Here is a 7,309-nt window from a genome sequence, read left to right as displayed (position 1 = left end):
CAGTGGCGATTCGTCGTAGAGATAAAGTTGTGGGTTCGTCGAAGACAACACTAACGACAAGTTTCAGCGATCTGAACCGGAGGTCTTTTGTCAGAAGATAAGGGGGAGAAAAGGGAAATGGTAGTGTTGTGGGCTTCTAATCAGAGAAAAAAGATGAGAGGGTTGCAATTGTTAGGTGGAGGAGAGAGAGATGGTGGTTGAGTGAGGTTGCAAGAATTGTGGTGAAGAATGGTGGCACCTCAATCTTTTAAATTTAAAATAGAGATGATGGAAGCTTGAAGGGAGGGTAGGAGTTTTTAGTTTTCACACTCTAAATAGTACAAGATGGGTGTGGTAAATTAAGGGGTATTTTTAATTAATAAATATTATTTTCAATATATATATATATATATATATATATATATATATATATATATATATATATATATATATATATTGTATGCTAATTAACTATTGTGTGGATATAGGGATCAATGTAAACCAATAATTTTAATTATTTTAAGTAACAATTTATCTATCTTTAAATTAGGAAACACATGTTTAATTTATGAAAATTTCGGATTTTAAGGGATATTGATTCTTTTAATTTTGAATTATGATTTTTTTAATTAATTCATTTAATTCTAACATAATTTTTTATTTTTACTCGATTTTATTCTTTTAGAATGCAATTCTGTTAGAACGATATTCTATGAAAATGTCAGAATATATTATGATAGAGTACATATTTTGATTTAAATAACTTCTGACAAAATTGCAAAAATGGTCCTTATTGTATGCATTTTTTTGGAGTTTTAGTCAAAACCCCGACTTTTTTGGATTGGTGATCCTTTTGAGCTAGTTTGTTTGCAGTTTTGGTCCCTGTCCAAACTAAAAAGACTATTATACCCTTAATGGATTTATTTTTCATTTTTCTTTCACTTTTTAAAATTATTATTATTAAATATAAAAATGGGCCCACTTATCCTCTCTCTCTCTCTCTCTCTCTCTCTCTAGGTACATTGATATCCCTCTCTACCATCATTTTAATCACCATATTTGACATTTTCTAAAAATCTAAAGCATTTTTACCAAAATCTAAAGCATATTTTGATTAAACACACATATATACACTCTACAATGTCGCTACAACACACGTCCAAATGAACTCCGTGAAATCTAATCTAAAATCGATTTGGTGTGTATGCGTGTGTCTTCATACTCATAGTTTGAAACTGAGATTGGTTTTCGTTTTTCTGTTTCTAGAAATTGATTTTGTTTTCAAATCTAAATCGATTTTGTTATTCATGAACTCAATACGAAATTCATCAGAAGCATCTTTCATTTTTCATTTTAGGAGTAGGAGATCTGGGTGCAACTGTAAAATAAGCATCAATCCTACCTTCATTGATGTTCACTTCCCCTTCCTCGATGACCCTCCTCATTGTTTTTTAAGGCGACTTCGAGCTTCATCTTTGTCCTTCTGCGACGACGACTAGGAGAAAATAAGCGGTGGTATTGGGATCAAATTCCACGTCATCCATTGTTTTTTAGGCGATGATGATGATGATGGTATCCCCAATGATGGTGGAGCCAATGAGATGGCGAGACCAGCTGAATGATGCATCGATATATGCTGAATATGAAGGGGTTTACCGGAATACGATTTCTTCTGTTTGTATGGATCGACTGGGGATGTCAACGATGGATTTGGGGGATAAAATCTTGAAGATGAAGTGGTATGGGTTAGGTTAGAAAAAGAGAAAGAGAGAGAGAGAGAGAGAGAGAGAGAGAGAGAGAGAGAGAGAAGAAGAAGAAGAAGAAGAAGAAGAAGAAGAAGTGGCCAACTTTATATTTAATAATAATAATAATAATATTAAAAAGTGAAAGAAAAATGAAAAATCAATTCATTAAGGGTATAATAGTCTTTTTAGTTTGGACAGGGACCAAAACTTCAAACAAACTAGCTCAAAAGGCCCACCAATCCAAAAAAGTCGGGGTTTGGAATAAAACCCCCAAAAAATGCATACCACAGGGACCATTTTTGCAATTTTGTCATAATTCTTGTAGAAAAACAATATTCTTGAACCTTCAGTTAAAATATAACATGATCCTTATATATTCAAACATTGTAATGCAAATATAGATTGATACATATTCTTACAGAATAATAGTCTAAATAACATACTTAAATATACAATTATTGAACAAATATATTTGATTACTAAAATTAATTAATAGATAACATTAAAAATTTACCTTATTTAATTAATTCTTAAACTATATTGCCTAAATTAAAAAGATTAATTAAATATTTATTTGATTACTAAAATTAATTAATAGACAACATTAAAAAATTTACCTTATTTAGATTTTGAAAGTGGGTCCAAACCCGGACCCGGAAAACCCCGAACTGGTTAATGGGATTTTGTAGAACCGAAAACCGGACCGGTATATAGGAACCGGTTCCGGTTCGGTTCCGGGTATGGTTCCGAGTAAAGTGGGTCTAGAACCGGAAAACCCGGAAACATCAAAGTGGGTAGGTTGGAACCGGATAAAGTGGGTTTATAACCGGAAAACCCGGAAAAACCGGAATTTTTTGGTAATTACTTACTACTTAGTGGGTTGAACATTGAAAATTTTCATATTGATATCCCGACTTAGGGGATTGTAACTCATTGAATATGAAACCAAAATTAACAAATTTATTTAGTCTAAAATCATGTAGAAACTCTAAAATAAACTCTGGAAATAACCGCATGTAAATCCGACTTTAAACAAATGTGTTAACATTTTGACATAATACAAAGTACAAAAACAAATTGCTGAAAAGTTGAAAATTTTCAGTTTTGATATCCCGACTTCGGATGACTGTAAATCATTGAATGTTAAACCAAAAATGACAAAATTATAGTCTAAAATCATATACAAACTGTAAACTACAAGTTGGAAAAAATTATATGTCAATCCGACTTTAAAAAAATTAGATATGCATGTTCTAAAACTTTCACCGAATACAAAAAAACTAAAAAATTAAAAATTTTCAGCTTTGATATATCGACTTTGGGGGACTATAAGTCAATGAATATAAAATTGATAATGACAAATTTATAGTATAAAATCATGTACAAACTCTAAAATACATGTTGTAAAAATCGTATGTCAATCGGAGTTGAAACGAATGAGATATGCATCTTTTAAACGTTTCACAAAAAAACGGTTCCGGGCCTAAAAGTGGTTTGGTTTCCAAAAACCGGTTTCAGTTTTTAGACCCGGTTTACCCGGACCCGATGGACCCAAACCCGGATTACCCGGAACCCGGATAAAGCTAAATTTTAAACCCAGAACCTCCAGTTTCTCGGTTCTAAATTTCATCCCTAAGTTGTACCAATGTAGTCTATTTTGATAAAACATGCAGACCAACCATATAATTTTCTTTCTTTTATTTTTTTTATAGATTTTTTAGTGTCTTTATAAAGTTAGTACAAAATAGTAAAAAAACTCATATTTCAAGGACGATAATTATTTTAGTAAACTAAAAAAAGTTATATATGTGTTCCAAAATTTCAAATAAACCTTTCGGTAATATCAAAAAAAATTGGATTATATATAATACTATATATGGATACAATAAATATAATTATAAGACTCTTTTACCATCAATGTTGTTTAAGATCGTTTTATAATAAGATCGTGATTACAAAATCATATTGAAATCGAAAGATCTTACCAAATTGAGTTAATCTTCAAATTCAAATGTATTGTCTTGTTTGTACATTATCTATTTTAAATTGACGTTGATATGGTTCTATATATGGATCATAATTATTAAATATGAATCATAATTATTATAGTTGGAAACTATAAATTTGAGAATAAAACATTTTAGGGAAAAAAAAAAAATAAGACCACCGTGACCCTATACAACTAAAGGCATAAGATCACAAAATAAATAACATGAATATCATGATGTTCTGTCTAATTGGAAATGTATAGATGAAATGATAATACTTAATGAGACTTATTGTGATCAATGTTGTCAAAATCACGATCCTAATCGTAGGATCGTACGATTATAGGTATGAAAAACGATCCAGATCATAAAAAGATCGTATTTGGGGTAGAATCGCAGGTAGGATCGTAGGATCGATATTCGATCCGATCCTACCTCCCTTGATTTTTTATTTATTTATTTATTTTTTTGCGACTTATGACTAATATTTTGAAGTTTTTATAACTTTTGAACAAAAATTGAATGTTTGAACTATTTTTCATGATTAAAAATTATAAAGTAAAATTATATTTTATTTTATGGGATCTTAGGATCCCGATTCCGATCTTGCAAACCCAAAAACAATCATACGTAGAATCCCGATCTTGACAACCTTGATTGTGACATGTGATATTCGATTTTAAGTTGAATGGAAAAACTTTTAAGGCTCGACTACGTAATATAATGATTGAAGAAGTAGGATCTAATCGAGTTAATATCTTAAGCTTTTGGTCGAGATCCTAAGATCTCAATGTAGAGCTTCTTTAAAATTAAAATGATCGATATCATTTATTGTTAGTAGGATTTTAGAATCATAAGAACTTAAGATTAGAATGCTACATATTTAGTATATTTTCTTTTAGCTAAGCTTTTAATGCCATTTGTCTCTCCCTAAAAATAATTAACAATCGAACGGGTAATCAAAATATTCGCGTTATTCTTAAAACAGTAACAATAAGTGTGAATTGAGAAGTGGTTTCTACAGAGTCACATTTATATTAAACTCATTTTTTGTTTTTCTATAAATCATCTACCACCCCCCATTGTACAATTGAAAGTTCTAAAAATAAGAGCATGTTGCTAAAAAGGGAACAAATAAGAAATTGTCTATTTTTAGTTAACTAACAAATGATACGAAATTTTACAGAATTAAAAAAAAAAAAAAAAATCTTTAACATCGTAACACTTTACAACATGATGTCATGTCGAGAGTTTTCCTTCTCTGATCCATCAAAATTCATGAACTCCTTCTTACTATTCTTCGTCTTCAGCAATCCATAAAACTTTTTAAATTCTTTAATCGTCGGAATACGTTCCCGTTGAAACAGACGTGTTTCACGTGATTCTTCAACAGTCCTGGCCGATCCACTATGCATCAAACGCGGTGGTGGTAACCCCACCGGACCACCGTGCCCAATTAATCCCGATGGCACACCAAGTGCACCACCAACTGAAACACTATGTGTCAGTCTTAATGGTTCCTCATTCTTAGCACCAGATATTGTTTTGCTAGCGATTACTGTATCGTTGTTTGATTTTAATGCGCTAATCACAGTTTTAAGAGCTCTGGTTGGTGAACCTCGGTTGAAGATCATAATCTCGCCGATCTCCGCCGGGCTTAAGCTAGCCCCGGTTTGAAAAATCTCTTCAACTTGTGGGAAAAGCTTGTGTTCTTTTATCCCCAAATGACTATTGGCTAGGGTTTTGAAGGCGGGAAAATCACATAAGGGGAACTGCACGTGAACGTCGATTCTACCTGGTCTTAGAACCGTTGGATCAATTTGTTCTTTGTTGCTGACTGTGAAAACCATCACGCGTTCTTCACCACAAGATGAGATGATCCCGTCCATGAAATTTAAAATTCCAGATAGATTTACAGTCGTTGATTTGTCAACCAAATACCGGTCTAAATCTTCGACGACGATCATTGACCTTCTCGTTGTCTGTAGTAGAAGCAATTTTAGATCCGAATCGTTGGCCACTTTTGACAAATCCACGTCGTAGATGTCGTAACATAGAAACTTCGCCATTCCGGCGACGAAGCTTGATTTTCCGGTGCCGGAGGGGCCGTAGAGTAGGTAACTCCGTTTCCAGACACGGCCGAGACGGTGATAATACTGTTCGGATTTCAAAAACGATTCCAAATCAGACTTCATCTTGTTTTTGAGATCGGAATCGAGCACCGCCGTGTCGATTGTTGCTGGATGAGTGAACGGAACTGATATCCACCTCCCGTTCCTCTCCGGTTCTTTTTCCGCGTTGATGTGTAGCCTGATTTGCTTCGTTTTCTGCTGGATTTCGTCGGTGACATTATGAATGTGTTGAAGGTAGGAACTGAGAATTCTACGTTTTTCTTTCGTCCTCATCTTCAAAACTAAACTATCCTTCTCGAATTTCCAGAAAATTCGCGAACCGAGGTACGTGTCTGAAAACATCTGATGTGCAGCGTTGATCACGAGATTGATCTCGTTGGGCTTGTTATCACCGGAGAAGAGATTAACAAAATCCGAATCTTCAGCTGAAGGTAACGAATTCAGATACATGAAAACTTTGCGATAAACTTGATTTTCCTGCATGTGTTGATTGAATCTAGGGATTTTGTAGAACTGATGCACATGAAAAAATTCCTCCAAACCTCTCCACTTATTCTGTAAGAAGTGTCCTACCGATGTCCTTGATAATATTCTATGAATCAACCAGAAACCAATGATTACCACCATAAACACGACTAAATTTAGGAGAAACATACTTGTGGTAGAATCTACAACACCCCAAATTAAGAACACAATAATATCTATATATCAATTTGAATTCGATTGCGTGGGATGATGAGAGGGAGATGCTTGTGGGATATGCTTTTAGGAATGAATTTATAGGATTGATTATCAAGATGTGTTGAACTCTTTGGGGGATGGAAAGGTTTAACAAGTCAAGAAAGAGATACGATTATAAAATGACTCGACACATGGGAAGAACATCAAGGAAGTCAAGAGTGGGGGGTGTGAGGATTGAGGAAGAGAATGTATTAAATAAATTTATTTGGTCGTGGAATTTTTCATTTTTTATTGGTCTATAAACGTGTGCTTGTGTCATGTTTAATACTAAATTTGTTTCTACTCAATCTGACAAATTAAGGTCATTCCAACTAAGTTTTGTTTGGCCTTTATATATTTTATATGGTTCTTTTGCTTGGCCTTTATATATTTTATATTATAAGTTAACTTATTTTTTGAAACCATAAAAATTATAGCTTATAAGTTTCGTTTATTTTGTCAATTACGTTTAATAACAATTCCATTTATATTCTATTTATTAAAAAAAATATATTATTTTACGACTACTTAATTTATTTAACTGAATATACAAAATAAAATAAGAATATTTTACAAAAAAATTATGTCATTAAAAACATATTTTTAAACTTTCAAAATGGCACAAATATCTGAGATTAAAAAATATTGTCCTTACATAATATTTTAGGGCAATTACTAATCTAGTCAAATTAAGGAAGTCATTAGCAATTTATAGCCAAAAATTAATATATGTCCAAATATAGCC

The 7,309-nt window shown here is 32.5% G+C and overlaps 1 pseudogene; it reads right to left on the bottom strand.

Annotated features, from left to right (window-relative positions):
* Positions 1 to 4,832: 4,832 nt before the first annotated feature.
* LOC145072125 (AAA-ATPase At2g46620 pseudogene) lies at positions 4,833 to 6,835 on the bottom strand (annotated as a pseudogene).
* Positions 6,836 to 7,309: the final 474 nt, after the last annotated feature.

The sequence above is a fragment of the Lactuca serriola genome, chromosome 9 (genome assembly GCF_051521515.1).
Source record: "Lactuca serriola cultivar US96UC23 chromosome 9, Lser_US96UC23_V15, whole genome shotgun sequence".
NCBI classification, from domain to species: domain Eukaryota; kingdom Viridiplantae; phylum Streptophyta; class Magnoliopsida; order Asterales; family Asteraceae; genus Lactuca; species Lactuca serriola.
This window is presented reverse-complemented; position numbering and strand designations above follow the sequence as displayed.